Source organism: Protopterus annectens, chromosome 5.part0, assembly GCF_019279795.1.
Source record: "Protopterus annectens isolate FY-2018-M chromosome 5.part0, PAN1.0, whole genome shotgun sequence".
Lineage (NCBI taxonomy): Eukaryota > Metazoa > Chordata > Ceratodontiformes > Protopteridae > Protopterus > Protopterus annectens.
The window spans coordinates 156,009,770-156,030,569 of record NC_056735.1 but is presented as its reverse complement, the minus strand read 5'-3'; the positions used below and the strand labels follow the sequence as shown (position 1 = coordinate 156,030,569).

The following is a 20,800-nucleotide window of genomic DNA, read 5'->3' as shown; positions in this document are numbered from 1 at the left end:
ACGTTTATTCTCCAGTTACCCTCTTAATCCTGTTCAGGATCATAAGTGAAGTAGAGCGTATCCAGACTTCAGTGGGTACAAGACAGAGGACTAATTCTGAACAAGGCACCAACCTATCTTAGGGCATACATTCACTCACACATGGTACATTTACTTAACAGGTAGTTCAGAGGATTACTTTTTCAACTACAAGTGTGTGTGGGATGTGGAGGGAAACCAGAGCACTGCTTGAAAACCCACATGTGCAAAGGGAGGAGACACAGACTCCATATAGAAGGCATTCCAGACACAAATCAAACTGGACAGCCTAGAGAACCAAGTTCCATGAGACTGCAGTGCTAACCATTGTGCTACTCACCCCCTGTTTGGACAGTTTCTGTTAGTACTTTTTTTTTTTTTTTTTTTTTTTTTGTGCCTAAGGCACTCAGAAACTGTTTGTCTTCTTTGGCCATTTATCTTGAAAACCAATGGCTTAAACAATTAGCCCAGTTATTCCCAATGAGTTAGGTGTTGACTTTTTAAGGAAATTGATGGTTAAATTTGGATTATTTAGTGCAGATGAAATTGTGTTGTTTCAAAAATTAATGAGTATTGTGCTTACGAATAATGTCTTTCTATTTAAGGATCAGATATATTGGCAAAAAAATGGTGTGGCGATGGGGAGTTCATGCTCTAACAGTTATGCGAATGCTGTTATGTTGATATGGGAATCAGAGCATTTATTGAAAGGACCCTTTAGTAATTTGATTTTATTGTATAGAAGATTTGTAGACTACCTTTTTCTTTTGTGGAAGGGGACCATAGCAAAATTAATAGAATTTGTTGAGTATATTAATGAGTCAACACAGTTTTTGAAGTTTACCCTGAATTATTCAGATGTGGGCATTAGTTTTTTAGATGTTTTTATAGAGAAGGATGGTGTTGACAGAATTTCTACTAGATTACTTAGAAAGGAATGCCATGTGAATAACTTATTATCTAGAGATAGCATGCATCCTAAATATGTTTTTAAGAATGTAGCTCAAAACCAGTTTTTTAGAGCTTCTAGGTTGAGTGTTAAATATGATGAATATGAGAAGCAAATATCTAGAACTGGTTGTGAACTTTTAGAAAGGGGCTGTGATCAAAATATGACCCAGAACAGTGCTGTGGTTGTCAGACAATTAAGGGAGACAAGAGCAAGGCCATATTTTTCGGAAGGACCCCTTAGGGTAGAAAGTAGGAAGGGCAATAAGCTTAAAGTTTGTGTGCCTTATTCAAGAGATGTTAGGAGATAAAGTCAACATAAAATCAATAAAACATCAGCTCAAGTTCAAACCAGGCACAGTACTGACTTACAAGTTCACTCGCTGGATCGCTGGTAGGCAATGCTAGTGTGTAAAAGAAGCAGCCAAAGCTATAAATCCAAAGCAAAGTTCCACATTGAGTAAGATGTTTAAAGTCTTTGCAGACCAAAGAACAGTTTATAAATGTAAAATGCTGACAGTCTCTTCAAGCAAACTAGAAACAGACTTGGAAGTTAAAAGCTTTCAATAATTCCAAAACCTTTATTCAAGTATAAAAAGGGTAAGCGCTTTCACCAAGCGGCTTTTTCAAACCATCAAAACCATTGCATTGAACTGACACACCTTATATACAGAGCTCTTAATTAATGCGTGCTCCTTACAGACTCAAACATTTAAAGGTGTATGCCACATAAAATCAAAACAACATCAACTAAGAATACAAATGAATATTTACACATAAATATATAAAAAACTTATATATAATAAAAACTATTTATATATATGTAACAACTTACATAGCATAACAGCATACAACTGTGCAATAGTTAAATAAGATGAAATAAATTTAAAATAAAAAGCTAAAATAAAAATGCATGAATTCATTAAACATTAAATCTTCTACTTTTAAGTGCTGGTTTGAGGGGGATCCTGTCATTAAGTCCAGGATGAACATGCGCTTGTAATCTAATAATCCACCCAGTTTCCATTTGTTCAGTGTAATTTTTGATGTCCCCACCTCTAACATTGGGTACATTAGTATGTATGACAAAAAACTTAAATGCATGTGTAATATCATTCTCTAAAACATGTTTCGATAGAGCATTAATTGTAGATCTAATGCGTATCTGATAAATATGTTCCCTTATTCTATCCTGCAATTTTCTGTCGGTCTTGCCGACATAGAAGGCAGTGCAGGAAGTGCACTTCGCAATATAGACCACATGTTCAGTCTCACAATTCACATTAACTTTACAATTAAAAACTCTTGTGGTAATTGGATGTATAAACATGCTGGTAGTGCTAATACTAGAACAAAAATTACATCTGTTGCACGGTTGTGTACTTGTGTAGTTCATAGAAGTAGGATGACATTCATGGCTTGGAAAGCACAAAAGTCTGTGCAGATTCTTTTTATTTCTGAAAAGGAATTGTGGGTGATCCCCAACAATTTCCTTAATAGCTGGGTCCACAGTTAAAATATCCCAGTGTTTGTGAAGAATCTGCTTAGTTTGGTGGACATTTTGCGTAAAGTACAATGATACTTTCTGCTTTTTATTATGACTTGCAGATGCTCTCAATCCATCCTCATTATAAAATGCACTGCCTTCTTCGGAGAAAATGGGACAGGCCCTACCTGTTCTAAGCCTTTCAGTATGTTGAAAGGCTTCATGGATTTCTTTCATTCTATATCTCCTATTTATTAGTCTATTACGCAATTCATCTAATTCGGTCATATAATTGATCTGTATAGGATTCAACCTCGAAGCACGTATAGCTTGCCCTTTTACTATATTGGTAAAAATATGACTAGGGTGCATACTATCCCTGTGCAAAAGAGTATTTTTAAAGCATGCTTTCCTATGCACTCCTGTATTGAGTTTACCATTTCTTAAACGTTGGATAGAAACATCCAAGAATGTTATACTTTCAGGAGAGACTGTCATAGTAAATTTTAAAAAAGATGATAGTAAATTAACTTGCTGAAAAAATATATCTAATTCTACTGCATTACCAGCCCAGAGAAAAAACAAGTCATCAACAAAACGTCTGTAAAAGAAGACATGTTTTTTATACAGATCCATTTGGAATAGTTTGTTCTTCCCAATGAGCAATCACTAGGTTGGCGTAGCTATTGGCACATTTTGTGCCCATAGCCACGCCATCCCTTTGTAAAAATAGGCTCTGGTTGAACACAAACAAATTGTTTTCCAATACTACCTCTAGTAGAAGACAAATAAAGTCTATCCTGCTTGGTAGCATATCTGTGTGCTCCATCAAATAATGTTGTATGCTCTCAATACCTACTAAGTTGGGAATGTTAGTAAAGAGGGACTTGACATCCATGGTCACCATTAAAAAAAGGTAATTATCTGGTAGTATCCTTATTCCCTCATATAGGTCCAAGAGAAATTGCTTGGAATCTCTCAGAATAGATGGATTTATATCTACAACTGGTCGTAACGTTTTTTCTATTAAAATAGATAAGGGTTCTGTGACCCACCCTCGTCCCGAAACTATCGGTGTCATTGGTGGGTTTAATGGATCCTTATGTACTTTTGGTAAACCCTGTACAACAGGAATGGTTAGGTTCTCCACAAATAGAAAATTATAGAGTTCATCTGTTACTAGCCCTATTTTAAGTAAGTCTTCTAGACTATTATATACTTGTGCTATATGTATTCCAACGTCTGGAAGAGTAATAGAGACATAAAAGTTATTATCACCTAACATTTCTTCCATATTAATATTGTAACTGGTCTATTCTAGGACTACAATTGGGCTGCCCTTGTTGGCTGGTCTAATTGAAATATTTCTATCATTTTTCAAATTGTTCAATGCCTTTCTTTGTCTAAACGTCAAGTTGTCCCTATTCCTTTTCTCAGTGGCTCCATCGGCCATTGTGTATAAATCTTTTTCCACAGTTTTGCTGTAGGCATCCAACAATGGATGCAACATAGGTACATATCCAGATCTATTGTACCGGTGGCAACAACTTAACATCGAGGTGAGCATTAAATATATGACTTTGCTTAATGACTTTTTTCTACCTGAAGAGCTTGCCCTACAGAACTTGATTAAAGGAAAACAGAATGATTTATATGCTCAATTTAAAAACTGTGTGATAGAGCCGATGTTTGATCGATTGGTGGACAGTGTTTGTTTATTTGAGAAAAGACTATTGGAGCAAAAGAAGCATAAACTGTCTAGGGACACCTACGATTTTTTACACGGCCAAGTCTTTACTTGGCCCAGGAACAGCAATGGTAGTTCCAATAGACAGAATGTTACACAAGTTAATCAGAACATTTTTACCAATAACAAGGTTTCTGAGAAAGCCAACAGTGATGTGTTAACTGCTTCTTTTAATGCCACCATTCCTGAAGTTAGTGTCCCCAGTGATGACATTTTTACTGAGGGGACTAACAGTTCAGAACATGATCATACTGTGGGTGATGTGCAACTAATACATAATAATGATGTTTCTTCTGGAATTAACGTTAGTAATAGCAGTAATGATACACAACCTGTTATACATCATCACAATGTTGTTACTAGACAAGAACAGCAGTCAACTGATTCTGCTACTATTAGTAACAACAGTCCAAATCATGTTAATACTGGCATTTTGACAACAAATGATTTAGTGGTTCGCAGAAAAACACATTTAAGGACCAATGGGTTTAATTCAAACGAGACATGCAGCCCTTTCCCCATTTCAGGCACTTACAACAGGGGCAGAAGTCGTTCCATGAGCAGGGGGAGGCAGAAAAGGAAGGCTGCAGGGGGGGAAATGAGGGAACCCACACTGAAGAAGATGTGGGAAAGAATGACTTAGTTTGGAATCTCTCACATAGACCTTTAGATAGGTATGAAACTGAAGTCTTAAATAAGGGTTTGTCTTTCATACCTTCTAAGAAAAGTGACATAGTAGACACTGTTTTAGATATTAAATTATTTGTGAGGAATATACAATTAAAATTGCTTTTCAATGATGCCTCTACTGAGACTCAGAAGCCAGTATATCGAAAACCTAGTACCTATGTACCTATGTTGCATCCATTGTTGGATGCCTACAGCAAAATTGTGGAAAAAGATTTATACACAATGGCCGATGGAGCCACTGAGAAAAGGAATAGGGACAACTTGACGTTTAGACAAAGAAAGGCATTGAACAATTTGAAAAATGATAGAAATATTTCAATTAGACCAGCCGACAAGGGCGGCCCAATTGTAGTCCTAGATAAGACCAGTTATGGAAGAAATGTTAGTTGATAATAACTTGTATGTTTCTATTACTCTTCCAGACGTTGGAATACATATAGCGCAAGTATATAATAGTCTAGAAGATTTACTTAAAATAGGTCTAGTAACAGATGAACTCTATAATTTTCTATTTGTGGAGAACCCAACCATTCCTGTTATACAGGGTTTACCAAAAGTACATAAGGATCCATTAAACCCACCAATGACACCAATAGTTTCGGGACGAGGGTGGGTCACAGAACCCTCATCTATTTTAATAGAAAAAACGTTACGACCAGTTGTAGATATAAGTCCATCTATTCTGAGAGATTCCAAGCAATTTATCTTGGACCTATATGAGGGAATAAGGATACTACCAGATAATCACCCTTTTTTAAAGGTGACCATGGATGTCAAGTCCCTCTTTACTAACATTCCCAACTTAGTAGGTATTGAGAGCATACAACATTATTTGATGGAGCACACAGATATGCTACCAAGCAGGATAGACTTTATTTGTCTTTTACTAGCGGTAGTATTGGAAAACAATTTGTTTGTGTTCAACCAGAGCCTATTTTTACAAAGGGATGGCGTGGCTATGGGCACACCATGTGCCAATAGCTACGCCAACCTAGTGATGGCTCATTGGGAAGAACAAACTATTCCAAATGGATCTGTATAAAAAACATGTCTTCTTTTACAGACGTTTTGTTGATGACTAGTTTTTTTCTCTAGGCTGGTAATGCAGTAGAATTAGATATATTTTTTCAGCAAGTTAATTTACTGTCATCTTTTTTAAAATTTACTATGACAGTCTCTCCTGAAAGTATAACATTCTTGGATGTTTCTATCCAACATTTAAGAAATGGTAAACTCAATACAGGAGTGCATAGGAAAGCATGCTTTAAAAATACCCTTTTGCACAGGGATAGTATGCACCCTAGTCATATATTTACCAATATAGTAAAAGGGCAAGCTATACGTGCTTCGAGGTTGAATCCTATACAGATCAATTATATGACCGAATTAGATGAATTGCGTAATAGACTAATAAATAAGAGATATAGAATGAAAGAAATCCATGAAGCCTTTCAACATACTGAAAGGCTTAGAACAGGTAGGGCCTGTCCCATTTTCTCCGAAGAAGGCAGTGCATTTTATAATGAGGATGGATTGAGAGCATCTGTAAGTCATAATAAAAAGCAGAAAGTATCATTGTACTTTACGCAAAATGTCCACCAAACTAAGCAGATTCTTCACAAACACTGGGATATTTTAACTGTGGACCCAGCTATTAAGGAAATTGTTGGGGATCACCCACAATTCCTTTTCAGAAATAAAAAGAATCTGCACAGACTTTTGTGCTTTCCAAGCCATGAATGTCATCCTACTTCTATGAACTACACAGGTACACAACCGTGCAATAGATGTAATTTTTGTTCTAGTATTAGCACTACCAGCATGTTTATACATCCAGTTACCACAAGAGTTTTTAATTTTAAAGTTAATGTGAATTGTGAGACTGAACATGTGGTCTATATTGCGAAGTGCACTTCCTGCACTGCCTTCTATGTCGGCAAGACCGACAGAAAATTGAAGGATAGAATAAGGGAACATATTTATCAGATACGCATTAGATCTGCAATTAATGCTCTATCGAAACATGTTTTAGAGAATGATATTACACATGCATTTAAGTTTTTTGTCATACATACTAATGTACCCAATGTTAGAGGTGGGGACATCAAAAATTACACTGAACAAATGGAAACTGGGTGGATTATTAGGTTACAAGCGCATAAATTTCAGTTCATGGTTGTATGTAGAACTTATGAGAATTTAAGGGGTGGAGATATTAGGGCCAGAACAGAGGAGATGGAGACAAAATGGATAGTTATGCGTAGAGCAAATCATGGACATGGGCTTAATGAATGTGTGCCCATGAAACCTGTTCTTGGCAAAAGAGCTCTATGTATGTAGTCCTGTTTTATAATAGATTCTTGTTTTTATAATAGATTTATGTTTTTAACACATAGTTTTTTAGTTTTGTATGTATCTAAATTTTGTTATATAAAGTAATTTATTTCAATGAATGTTTATACCTTTAAATTTGATCAATGCAAGTCATGTGATGTAATTATGTGTTTAAAAAGGTGTGTTTTAGTTCTTTCACACAGAGCTTCATCAGGTGTATGTACAAAGTGCTTGTGTTGTATTAAAGACAGTACTGCTAGTAACCATCGTTTGATGTGATATTGTTTTTGAAATCCTGGAGCCTTGCCTCAGCATTCTTTTTTGCATTAATTAGCCCAGGGTACCATGGCATAATTGTTTAACCCTGAGATACTCCTACTAGGTACGAATAAGACCAGTAAGTCTTGCATGGATTCTTTACCTGTCTTGCCTCCACCGGACATCGCTCTAGAAGAGAGTAATAGCTCTGTAAGTCATTTTTTACTTAGGGCTTGATGTTCTTCGTGTTTCACTGTTGCAGTCATTACACTTGGGTTATCCTGCTGGCAGGCTACTCTCAGTCGGCCTGAATTCCAAAGTCTAGGTCCAGCGTCGGTTGCTGTCGCCTCTTCCCTGACGTCAGTGCGCCAGGGGTATAAAAGATGTAGCCGACGCCATTTTCTTTAGTCTTTCTTGCCGCGCGGTGCCCGAAGCAGAAGCAGTTTGCAAGTGCCGGTCGGCCGACTCCTAAGATTTTCGTGTTCGAATTTCAGATCCGAAGTCTTTATTAAAAGGTAAGTACCCTGTTGGGGAAAACTTTTTTCTTGCTCCAGACCGATGTCAGAAAAAGTTAATAATTGTATTTCTTGTGGGAAGCAAATACCTCGTAAGGATTTTCGTTCTTACTGTATTCCTTGCCTAGGCCCTGACCACGACGTTGCTTGTTGTCGGTTTTGTACTAGATTTAACCAGCGCACTATAAAGCGCCGGTACGATTTTGCTTTTCACTATTTTGGCAGAAGATTTAATTACACAATGCCGTCGGATAGCCAACCGACTACCGCAATTCACAAGAAACACAAAGAAAAAGAAAAGGACAGGCATCCGAAGTCTAAAACTGACGATGAGGTTTCTTCTAAGCCAGTCACCGGTTCGCCGGCTCTCAATGAGGCACTTTCACAGCCCCTGACGCCCGCTACTTTGGACCCGCAGGCCGCTACAGACTCCCATGTGGTGCCGCCTAGGCCGCTGGAAGCTCAAGGTATTGGACTTTAAGAAACTATTCCCTCAGATGGGTCTGGAGCCGCTGAGCAGGCACCGGCTTCTTAGGGTGTTTTCAGACCTACTCAATTGTACATTAAAGCGACACCAGTTACAAAGGCAAAGACTAAACCATTTTTAAAGGCAAAGAAGCAAGTACAACAGCCTCTTGGTCAGGCCTCCATGCCGACCAGCACTTGCGAACTGCTTCTGCTTCGGGCACCGCGCGGCAAGAAAGACTAAAGAAAATGGCATCGGCTGCATCTTTTATACCCCTGGCGCACTGATGTCAGGGAAGAGGCGACTTTGGAATTCAGGCCGAATGAGGATTGCCTGCCAGCAGGATAACCCAAGTGTAATGACTGCAACAGTGAATACACTCGAACATCTACATTTATGGTAAGTGTACACAACTGTACTTTTTCTGCCTTAATGGTCCTAAAGCCTACTGAAGGGGTTTTGGTACCTGCGCCTCCTTGGGCCTCTACCCAGCTTAGGGACGATCGGATGAGGATTCAGTGTCTGATGAGGGGTCTTTGTTCTGTTCTTCACAGATGCCGTCATCATTGACTTATGGCTCTGTTGAAGAGGAGTCTGAGAGCCTTGAGTTTCCTTTTGAGGAGTTATCCTTTGAGGACACAATTGCTAGGATGATGGAGTACTTTAAGTGGAATTCCAAGTCATCAGTTTGCTCTCAACCCAGGCTGGCTCTTTCAGCCTCCAGTCATTTCTCAAGAATTGTTCACTGGTGCCCAGACATGGGGTGCAGGTTTCTTTTGGTCACTTGAAAGTTCAGTGTCTCTGGCCTCCCCATCAAAAGTTGGACCATATCAACATCAAAGAGGTGAGAGCTGTGATTTCTGGCTCTTCAAGCTTTTCACCTCATGTTCTGTCCAGGCCCCTTGAAGGTGTACACAGGTAACACTACAATGATGTGGTATGTCAACAAGCAAGGAGGCGCAAAATTTTACCTCCTCTATAGGATGGCATTTCAGGCTTGGGGAGGGGTGACACTCAGCTCTTCAGGCAGTATGTGTTCTATCAGAGCACAGTCTAGTGGCAGGCTGTCTGAGCAGGTCCAAAACACAGGCTCTCAAATGGATGCTTCAGAGATGTTTCTGGACATTGTTCATCGGGGGGGTTGTTCATTGGCGGGGATATTTCTCAGGTGGATCATTTTGCCTTCCCTTCTGAACAGGCAGCTTTCTCTCTTCTGTTCCAGAGTGCCATGCCATCTGTTGTGGAAGATGGACGTCCTTTCTTTTTCTTGAAAGGAGATGTTTCTTTATGCTTTCCCTCCTCTTCCTGTACTTCCAAGAGTCCTACAGAAGATTCAGCTGGACTCCCCAAAAATCTTGCTAGGGACTCCCTTTTGGCCAAGACAACACTGGCTCCCCCTCTTAGTACATGTGGCCTTGGGCAATCACCACAAGTTACCTCACAGGTAGGATTTCCTCACACAGGACAAGGGGTATGTCATCCATCTCAGTTGCCCACTCTTCACCTGACACTTTGGGTAATAGGTTTTGATCCCTTTCAGACACCTCTTTTCTGACTGTGTGTTCAGGGTTTTAAAATAGACAAGGAAACCCTCAACCAGAAAAACTTGTATGTCCAAATGGAAAATATTTTCTGTCTGGTGCCATGCTTGTAACCAGGACCCTTTTTCAGTGGGGGGGGGGGTCCCTCTGTTCGTCTCTTACTTGTGTGAGTTGTTCCAGTTCAGCCTGTCCTAGTCTTCTGTGAAGGCCCATTTGTCAGCCATTTCTGCTTGTCTGCCCTTGAATCCTTGTTTGGCTTATCGTTTTCAGGTCAAACTGGTCATATTGATTATGTCCTGTATATTAGGCCTCCAAGAAAACCTATTCCTCCTTCTTGAGGTCCTTAATTTTGTTTTGGGAAAAATGCAGACTCTTTTTGAGCCAACAGATTCTGCTTCTTTGCAACATTGTACCTGGAAGACTGTTTTGTTGCTGGCTCTTACTTCTGCTCAGAGGGTTTCTGAGCTCCAGGCCCTTATGGCCACTCCTCTTTTTTTTGTTTTTTTTCACAGGGACAGGGTGTCCCTTTGTACTAATCGCTCTTTTATGCCCAAGGTAGTAAATGAGTTGTCCTTGAATCAGTCAGTACAATTCCTTCCTTTTCCCTTCTCCTCAGTCTGCTAGTGAGAGTTCTGTATACCTTGGATTTGCATAGACAGCTCAGGTATTATTTGGATAAAACTAAGGCCATCCATAAGTCTGATCAGCTTTTTGTTTCTTTTTATCCTAGGACATTGGGTTTCGCTGTTTCTAAACAAACCATCTCCACCTGGAGGTTGGACACCAGTTCCATCTTTGAAGCTGGTATTTGGTCTTCAGTGCATACCTTTACTAAACATTATAAGCTGGATATAGTTTCTAGGGCTAGAGCAGGTTTTGCTGAAACCATTTGATATGGGTTTGTTGAGGGCTCTTCTCAGCCTTCCATCTTCCATTCTGTTCTTGATCTTTTTTCTCTCTTCTGTTTAGAATACTGCAACAGTGATGTAGAAGGACTTTGTACAGTTCACTGTTGCAGTTTTCACTCCCTCCTCCAACTCCCTCTTGTTTGTTCCGGTTTTTGTTATAGTTTCCCTTTTGGCTGAGGTTTCCCTTTTTCTTCTGCATTTTTTCCTTCTGGATGTGCATGGATTCCTTTGTCCTATGGAGTCTGTTCTGTTCTGCCCTAAGGAGACTGTTATGTTCTGGGACAATTCAGTTCTGGGTAGTTGTGTCTGTATATCCCTTTTATGACCTACGTTCTGTGTGGGGAGCATAGGTGTGACATACGGTGCACACAAGATCATTAGGCTTTGGTACACTGGCTCAGCGTCAGGCTGCCGTGGGCGGGAGATCCCTTCTGTTTAGAGTACTGTGACAGTAAGGAGAAGAACATCTACTGTTATGGTAAAATTTTACACAACTACTTTCCAGCTGGAAGGTTTTGATTACAAGGTGCATCATAAAAGTAGTGTTCTTTGTGATATATGGATGTCTAATTTTCAGAACTAACATTTTGATGCAAGGAAGCATAGTTTCAGGTTTACAGAGTATTAAGGAAGAATGGTGGGATTCAGGCATAGATCTTCCACTTTGTGACGTACGGCATTAAAGACTGTTGTACTGTATGCTGCCTTGTAAAAGTGATCAGTCACAGACGTATCTCTCTTGTTTTCTCATTATAACCTTTTTGCTGAAACATCACACTTAGCAGGTGAGAACACAGATGCAGAACATAGCAGAGGACCAAACAAGGGTGACTCTTCTGAGAGTAGCTGAGAAGGATTTCTATGCTGTTCAAAGAGTTTGAGAAGAAAAGTGTGTGAGCTGCAGAGTAGGACATTGCTGGTATCACAGAAACTTTGAAAAAAGGGCAGCAATTAATCTAGCTGTTTCTAGAGCACAGTGCACCTTTCAGCTTTTCCTAGGTAACAGAAGAACATTGCATTCATTGGCTGTAAAGGTGGGTATAAAATTCCTTAGTAATGCAGCATCCTGACTTTCATTCAAAGACTTTTTGTAGGAAGCATATAAACAGTACATTTTGTTGCTTAATTTATATAAGCATTCATAACATCGCAACTAACTCAAATTTAATTGAAACTTAATTGAAACAAATATTTCTGAAATCTCAGCACTTTAAAAAAAGTGTTGCTTGTTCTGAAATTTAGAAACTTTTATATTATAAACATCTTTCACAAGTATACTTGCCATATTGGTACACCATAATTTTGTATGCATGAGTGAACTTTACATAAAATACACACAATAAATGCGTTCAGAAAAATGCCTTACATACTAAAGTTGCCTGTAATTTCACAAAAAGCCATTAAATGCCCTCAGAGAGCAATACTGTCCCCCCCTCCCCCATACAGCTCATTCAGCATGGGTGGTGGGGGTAGGAGTCAATTTTTGGGTTAAATATCCAGAAATTCTTATATGAATTTACATAATTTTTCTAAATCCTATTCTCTCTGGAATAAACTTTTGCTGTCACAGTAAGTAACAGCTTCTTATACTGCTCTTACTATTTTTTTGAATAAAGCACTTATAAATTTACCATTCTTGTTGTCACTGCACTTAATGTCTGTCATTTTAGTTTTAAAAGGTATTTAAGTTTTTATGGCATAAAATAAAAATGAGCCCCATACAAACAATTTGTTATAGGATCAGACCATCACATAATAAATCAATTGCTAAATAGTATAGCCTGACTTTTTTCCACTTTAAATTCCTTAACAACTTGTTTAACTTTTAATAAAAAAATTAGGCACCGGAAGTCCAACGAATTCCAACACCAAGTCCTTCATTCACGAAAAACACCAGCACACATAAATGCTGTAACACAATTCCTTCTGTGTTTTCGTCTAAGAACCTTCATCAGATGAGCGTACCAACCAATAGTGCACGTTTAAAATCCTAATTATCACCCCAATCAACCAATGTAATGCAGCAATGAATTAGTTATGTAAATATAATGTAATTAATAAAAAACTCTAGTAAAACAACTAAAATCACAGATTACAATTTAAAATGTTAAAATCTTTGTAGGTCTTCTATTAACATAATAATTTCAAGAAAAAAATATATTTAGAGTAAAAAATAATAAATAGTAATAAATTAAGAACTGCATTTGATCAGGTTGTAGAATAGTCAATATATCACATCAATTCATATAACTGCATGGTATAATGGCACCATCTACTAGATAAACATAAAAACACACCACTTGAATCTAAAAATGCATAATAAAATGTTCATAGGTTCATAGGTAGGTACTAGGCTATCAGCCCAAGGGCCTAAGTAAGCTTAGCCAACAAGGTTCCCTGGCTTGCGTCACCCAAGAAAGTTAATTTCCTTTGCCCCTGTTGAGCAGAGCCACAGAAGTGATCCCGGGGTGTATTTCCTATTTCCCATCCACTCATCAAGATTTTTCTTGAAGAGTGCTAATGAGGAACTTTGCTTGACATAGATGGGTAGCTTGTTCCAGAGTATAGGAAGTCTCTGGGACAGGAATCTATCCCTCCAGCATGTCCTGTTTATGGTGGTGACAAGGTTTAGGTCCATAGAACGTGTAGCTCGGAGGGATTGGGATTTCTTAAGGTGTAGCATGTCCAACAGCTCTAGGTTTAACGTAGCTTTATATGTTAGGCAGAGATCTCCTCGGAGTAGGTGATATGCTACAGAGTAAAGCTGGAGTTTTTTGAGACGGTCAGTGTAGGGCATCTGTTTGAGGCCAGTAATCCTCTTTGTGAGGTACTTCTGTGGCCTTTCCAGCTGCTGCTGCAGATGTCTTATGAGGTACATTCCAAAAGGGGTGTTGTACTCTATAATGGTTCTAATGAGTGCCAAGTAGAGGGGAACAATGACCTCTTTTTTTCCTGGATGAGAACCCTTTTGTGATGAGGTGTGCCATATAGAAGGATTTCCTGACTACTGTGACGATGTGATTATCAATGTTGACAATATAAATTAATAAAAAAAATTTATAAAAACATTAATAAAATTTTGTTGTTTGATAGAGTATGTATTGCAATTGTATGTCATATGCCACATCCCAAAGACATGCTGTAGGTGGATTGGACATTCCAAAATTGCCCCTAGGTATGAGTGTGTGTGCCTTCAGTGGAAGGTTGGGCGCCTGGCTGGCAACTCGACACCGTAAAACTCCACTGCCAATCATGAGCGGACAGGTGATCCACTGTGGCGACCCCTAACCGGGAAAAGCCGAAAGAAGATGATGATTTAGGAAATTTATCCCATGGGTATCTCACAATTTGGCTGATCTAAGCTTCAATACAGGCATCAGTGAAACTGTCATTTAACCCTGAATGCCTGCTGGCCTCTAGGAATAGTTGCCAGTAAAGCTCCCTGTACTGTAACCTAGTTGTTTTGATAAATTTTTTTTATTAATTTATCTAGTCAACATTTTATTATGCATTTTTTAGATAGATTCAAGTAGTGTGTTTTTATGTTTGTCCAGTAGATGGTGACATTATACCATGCATTTATATGAACTGATGTGCTATATTGACTATTCTACAACCTGATCAAATGCATTTCTTAATTTATTTATTATTTTTTACTCTAAATATATATATATATATATATATATATATATATATATATATATATATATATATATATATATATATATATATATATATATATATATTTTTTTTTCTTGAAATTATTATGAGTTAATAGAAGACCTACACAGGTTTTAACATTTTAATTTGTAATCTGTGATTTTAGTTGTTTTATTAGAGGTTTTTTTTATTAATTACGCTATATTTACGTAACTAATTCATTGCTGCATTACATTGGTTGATTGGGGTGATGATTAGGTTTTTAAACATGTTGTCACCTCACAGCAAGACATTGTTGCATTCAATTCTCAGCTAGAGCATCTTCTGTGTGGAGGCATTCGTGAATGGGCGTGCCTTTGTTGAAGGTTGTGCGTCAGGGCTGGTAACTCGGCACGTAAAAATCCACTACCAAACAATAGCGGACTGGAGTTCCGCTGTGGCAACCCCTAACCGGGATAAGCTAAAAGACACAACAACAACAAAATTACTGGTTAGTACACTCATCTGATGAAGTTTCTTAGACTAAAACGTAGATGGAATTGTGTTACAGCATTTATGTGTGTGTTGGTATTTTTCGTGAATAAAGAACTTGGTATTGGAACTCGTTAGACGTCCAGTGCCTATTTTTTTGATTACTGGTTCACTTTCTGAGCACTTTACCACTTTTTTGGGTTACTTATTTAACATTATTATAACAAGCATAGCTACCTCATGAAAGTGTCATTTAAGTATTTTGACTTTCAACTCCCATAGAATGGTTATGCAGCAATATTCAGGCTATTCTTGGGACCATTTTTATAGTGAAATTGTAGCTTACTTCCAGCTAGTGGCCATAGCTAACACAGAATTGTTCTTTAGCAAGTCTCAGTATCTATTAATTTTTTCTTGAACTACCTCAACACATGGGTATTCAGAGATGTTGCACTCACCGCTGTACAAAATAGTATGGTGAATGGCTGAAGAGAGGGAGGGGTGATTCAGTGAAATTTGTCACCACCACAGACTACATCACTGAGCCTCTCTGCTTCCAAGAGATGTTTATGCATTTCTGAATTGCAAAGCAATTTTTTAATTTAATTTGCATATGTAGTAGTTGTCACTAATTTTGACAGTCATTTGAATGGCATTATGCAGTCATTTATATATTAAGTATACTGCAAGTTACTGGAAACAGTGTGATGTGCGTTGTATGCATATGACTACATATTGACTACATATTGGCAAAAGTTATGCTGACAATTTACTTTAGTGAGATCATTTCTGAATTGTTGCTTTTGATGAGATACATTATCAGCCATACTGAATTCTCCCATTTATTCACTAATTTCACCGCTAGTGTTCTTGATCTTCTGTCTGTGGCTCAAGTCCAAGGTACTGCTAATTTGTCTAGTCAGCTCCTGGGCTTTTTTTCTGTCACTCAGGCATTTTTGTCTGTATCAGTTGAGTTTGTCTGACAAAGTCTCTCTCTAGGCTTTGTTATTGTCAGAAGAATGTTTATTTTTTTATTTTATTTTACATTTGTTAACCGGGAAAGTCCAACTTGGAACAAAGCCAATTTTCAGCGGAGGCCCGGGGAGAAAGGCTCCAGATGCATAACGTGGGAGGAAACCGGAGCACCTGGAGGAAACCCACACAAATGCAGGGAGGACATGCAGACTTCGCACAGAAGGCACCCCAGCCGAGAATTGAACCGGAGAACCTCTTGCTGCGAGGCGACAACGCTACCACTGCACCACTGCGCCGCTGTTTTATAAGTATTATTTCTTCTATAGCCTGTCATGTGTCTGAAATTGTCCTTGATTCAACAGGAAAAATATTCGGAAGAGGACAGAATATAGCAACTTGTAATGTCAGCCATGCTACTTGACATCCCCTTATTGCTGGGATAAACTTGCTTCTATTTCGCCGTATGTACAGTGTATAATAATTTTCCATGAACTCTGTGGTGCCCAAAATATTTAATAGTTTTGCGATCTGTTGCAGTTTTGCCAAGAGCAGTTTTTTTTTGCTGGCATGGTCGCATCTTTACTAGTATAGGTCTTGCCTGCTTTCTTCTGATCATAACTGGAACATATACATGATGTGTCCTGTCAGTTAAGAAATCCTACTATGGATTACCCGTCAAGTTGGTTGTTTGTACTTTCATAAAGTTAATGCAGCTTCTGTGATATCATAGACAGTCTGCTGTTTTTTTTTTTCCATGTGCAGACTTTTAAATCCTAATATATCTTTGAATTCTTCTTGAGAAGCCTCACATTCAGTGAGTCTTTCCTTCATTTCAGCCTTCGAATTCTGCAGTTTTATCACGTTTTCTGAGTAGCTACTTAAAGCATCTTTTATTTTTCCAGCCTTTTGTCATTTGACTTTATTTTCCTCCATTATCTCAATTTTAAATACCTCTGAGTGCATTTGATTTTTCTGTCTTAGTTACTGGAAGCTGTCTCCTGTGCTAAAGCTGAATCTTGAACTGCTTTTGTCTGAATAGTGCAAGGTTTCATCCAGAGTTTTTCTTCGTTTTTGGTTAATTTTCTCTTACTTTATCTACATTTCTCCTTTGCTGATATTCAGACAGTGTAATTACTAGCCAGAAGCTGATTTTTACCCAGCTTGATACTTTAGTGTTTTAACAATTTTCAGTTTTTCTTTTACAGTGGGAGAGCTGTAATCAGTCTGCTGCTCATTTTCCAGCCTTCTTGGAACCAGGCTGTTCAGTAAATTGGGCTAAATAGTCTAGCTCAAGTCTTGATTCATCACCATACTGCAATGCAATGCCTACATTACTGCCACTACTACACCCTTTTGCTGGTTAGTCTCATAATCCCTTTTATTCTCCTTTGTGAACAAGACTACAGGATGCTTAAACACCTCCACTTTGGGTGTTTTGTTTGCCTCTCACCTGCATAGAGCACCCCGCTATTTTTGAGGAAGGAATCATGACCTGTGATTTGGAGGTGCTGATTTTCTTACCGACTGCTTTACTTTATACTCATTGAGGAATGGCACCATTGCATGTCAGGGATTGCAGTCACGTAAGGCCAATCAGAAAACATCTTATGCTAGTAGCAAAGATGCAGTCTTCATGCCCCAGACTTGGTATTATCCACAGTTCAGATGCACCTTGATGTCCTGTCCATGAAAATCATGGAAGGGAGGGGAGACCAGAAAAACTCTTAGTGGAGACTTGCACCCTGAATGTTTTGTATTTGGTGACAAAAATGCAAATGCAGCTGTTGCCCCATATTTGTAGAGCAAAAATTACAGATGCAACTTACTCCACAGATGTGGTGATCAAATGAACCTAAGCAGTGGCCATCAAACCCTGTACTGTTGAAGCACTTCCCTCAAGACACATAGAACTACCCAGACATTTGCTTTCTCTAGTCCTGCAAAACACATATAGACCATGCAGTTAAAGTCCTGTTATCATTCCTGTGTCTGTACAATGGCAGAGAATTGATCTAGAGTTCCATAATGAAGATGAAAAATAACATTACTCTTTTTAACTCACAGGCCCAGCTTTTGAACAGGGTCTCCTTTCCAGCACACTTACAGTTCTCCCAGGAAGGCTGAAGAGCACGATCAGTCTAAGTGGAACTTGCTGTCTTTACTTTAGAAAATTGCTCACCCCACCTCCTTTGCCTGTCCATAGGTCCTGTCACTTTCTTCCTTGCATCACTGAAGAGGCATGAGGTATATTAACAATGACGCCCCAAAAAAATCCAAGTCATTAGTATTTTCCACTGGAATTCAACCACTCCTGCAGTCTTATCACCTGAGAAGTTTAATTGCTAAGGTAATCTCATCTTTAGAAAAAGATCCAGTCCCACCAGTTTCTTCTGGTATTGCCCCTCAACAGAGGCCATACAGTCTTTGACAGTATTTCTTCTACCTCCTAGCCACTGCCCTCATTTGAGGTAATTTCATAAACCCGTGGGGAGAAAAGCTTGGACTGTACCCACCCAAATCACTGTTTGGTTTATGATAATTTCTTAGATGCCACCTGCAAATCACACCCCGTGGTTTCCACATACTTCTCTCACACCCAAAGGTCTAGGTGTGGGAGAATTTTATAGTTTCCACAAACTTCTCCCACACCTAGACCTTTGTTTCAGTGACTACTCCATCTGCTGCCACTTGGTCTGTCAGTACCTGTGTTTTAAATTTAGGAACCCCATCCTCTACCATCATGTTAGCATCATAGAGAAGGCCTTTTTCTTTAGTTTATTATAGTCTACTAATTCTGGTGTCTGCTGAGTCATGTTTTGGCCAGTGTTCCTTGCTGATGTCTTGACTACTGACATCTTGGACAGGATCCATTCCGAGTTCATGTCCCTAATCTCCCCTAGTATATAGGAAAAGTTCCTCCCTCATAAAAGCATCTGCTACATATTCACAGGGTGCCATAACAGCCCTTTTAGGTTTCTTGAGTTTGTCTAGCCTCTGCCGTGATCCAGGTCACTACCAAGTGGTCCTTAGTTGATAGTCAACAACACTATTAACCCAAGTATCAGCAGCATATGGCATCATGTCTGATGACATAACAGCAAAATCAGTCATCAGCCTTTTGCCCAAAGTGTACTTATACTGAGTGCACTTAGTGAGCAGCCTTTGGCTTGTACACTCTGTTCAAGGTGCATAGTCTGTGAGTAGCACTGAAGTTTGTAAATAGTTCAGCACTCAGATTCATGAAAGGCATGCCATTTCTCCCAATTAATCTTTTCACGTATCTACATTATTCTCCATATGACTGTTGAAAATTCCCAGTAGAAATAGAATTAGTAGGCTGCAATGTATCAAGCATCACTTTCATTACTTTCAAGACCAAGCCAGCATTATTACTTGCTTTATATTATGCTCAGTTCAGTGCATCTCACTTAGGCAATCCAAGTTTTCTGGTTTATTCTTGGAGATGACCAGATTAGTAAGTAAATGCAGTTGTTTCTTCCTAAGGACTGTTAAATGTGTAGTTACTACATGTGCTCTGAGATAACAAGACACATTTGGCTTGGGTGTCTTGGTCATGGTACAGACTGGAGTATACCTGTTTCTTAGCTACTACAAGGTTAAATGATTATTTTTGTTCAGAGGATATTGCTCTTTTGAAAGTATATTTAGTAGCTGATGTGAACTAGATAGAGCTGCGTTGAGTGTCATGCATGGAGAGACTTGTTAAAAGATGAAATAAGCAGATAAAAAAGCTGGATGCGTTACTTATGTCGAATATGAAGGTGTGCTCTATAGCAAGCTTAGCAAGCAGTCATCAACTGATGATGGTGATTTTCAAATAAGATCAGAGATTGCTGTGCCTTCAATCAAACTGATGTGTCCTGAAAAGAGTGAAATATGGAATGTGCATGAGCAGCTGGGGACGTTTGTTGCAAAAACAAAAGTGCAAGAATATGAAAAGATAAAAGCCATGTATTAACATGAGGATGATGTAGAATCATTTCAAAAAAGAGAATCAGAGGAGTTAAAGTAAAGGCAGTGGATTTTTAAGACAGGGCACAATTTGATTGTAAAGCCTCTGTGCAGGAAGAATAGGCAAACTGGACTGATGCTTATTCTGTGCAGGTAAAACTTGAAAAGAAATTTCTAGAACCTTTGTGATGGACCAGGGAGAGTATAAACAATGGGCCATGTTGTAGTCAGAAACATGTAAGGTAAAAGGCTAGATGTTATCTGTGCTCTGCTCCCTAGTAAACTGTAAAACTGGTGATGTGTAGTTTGGTAATAACTGTAGCTTGTTTACTAGGTGAGAAAGGGTACAATTTGGGGTGCCTGTAAGGGAATGTTAGTTGAGAATGTTGTGCTATCCATCTGTGTTTCATGTATATTGTTCTACTTAATTTAAAACCTTTAAAGATTTGCAAAAGACACTGTGGATAGTCATGAATATGACTGTAAGGATCGGAAGGGTTTTGACTAACTAGAGAGATGGGCAGTAATGACACTGAAGTGTGACCAAGAAGTAAAACAATGAGACTTTCTTCTTTGAACAAATTAATCACATTTTGAAAAGCTGTATAAAATGAAGATTGAGTTTTTGAGAATGTATAACACAGGCAGAAAGCCACATATATTGCAACAAGGCAAGCTATGTGAGCTGAAGAGGGAAATTGTCCAGTGGTTGTTGTAATACTAATCATTTTTCTTCCAGCAAAGTCTTTTGACAGTGTGATGTTAACATGAAATAGGGAGTAGTTAAGCTGTGAGCATTTATGCAGATTTG

At 38.6% G+C, this 20,800-nt stretch overlaps 1 protein-coding gene across 7 annotated transcripts in view; it reads left to right on the top strand.

The window, feature by feature from the left end:
- The window catches only part of INPP4A (inositol polyphosphate-4-phosphatase type I A), a 1,931,511-nt gene that overhangs the window by 145,943 nt on the left and 1,764,768 nt on the right, over positions 1 to 20,800 (top strand). The gene's annotated exons all lie outside the window — the stretch shown is intronic.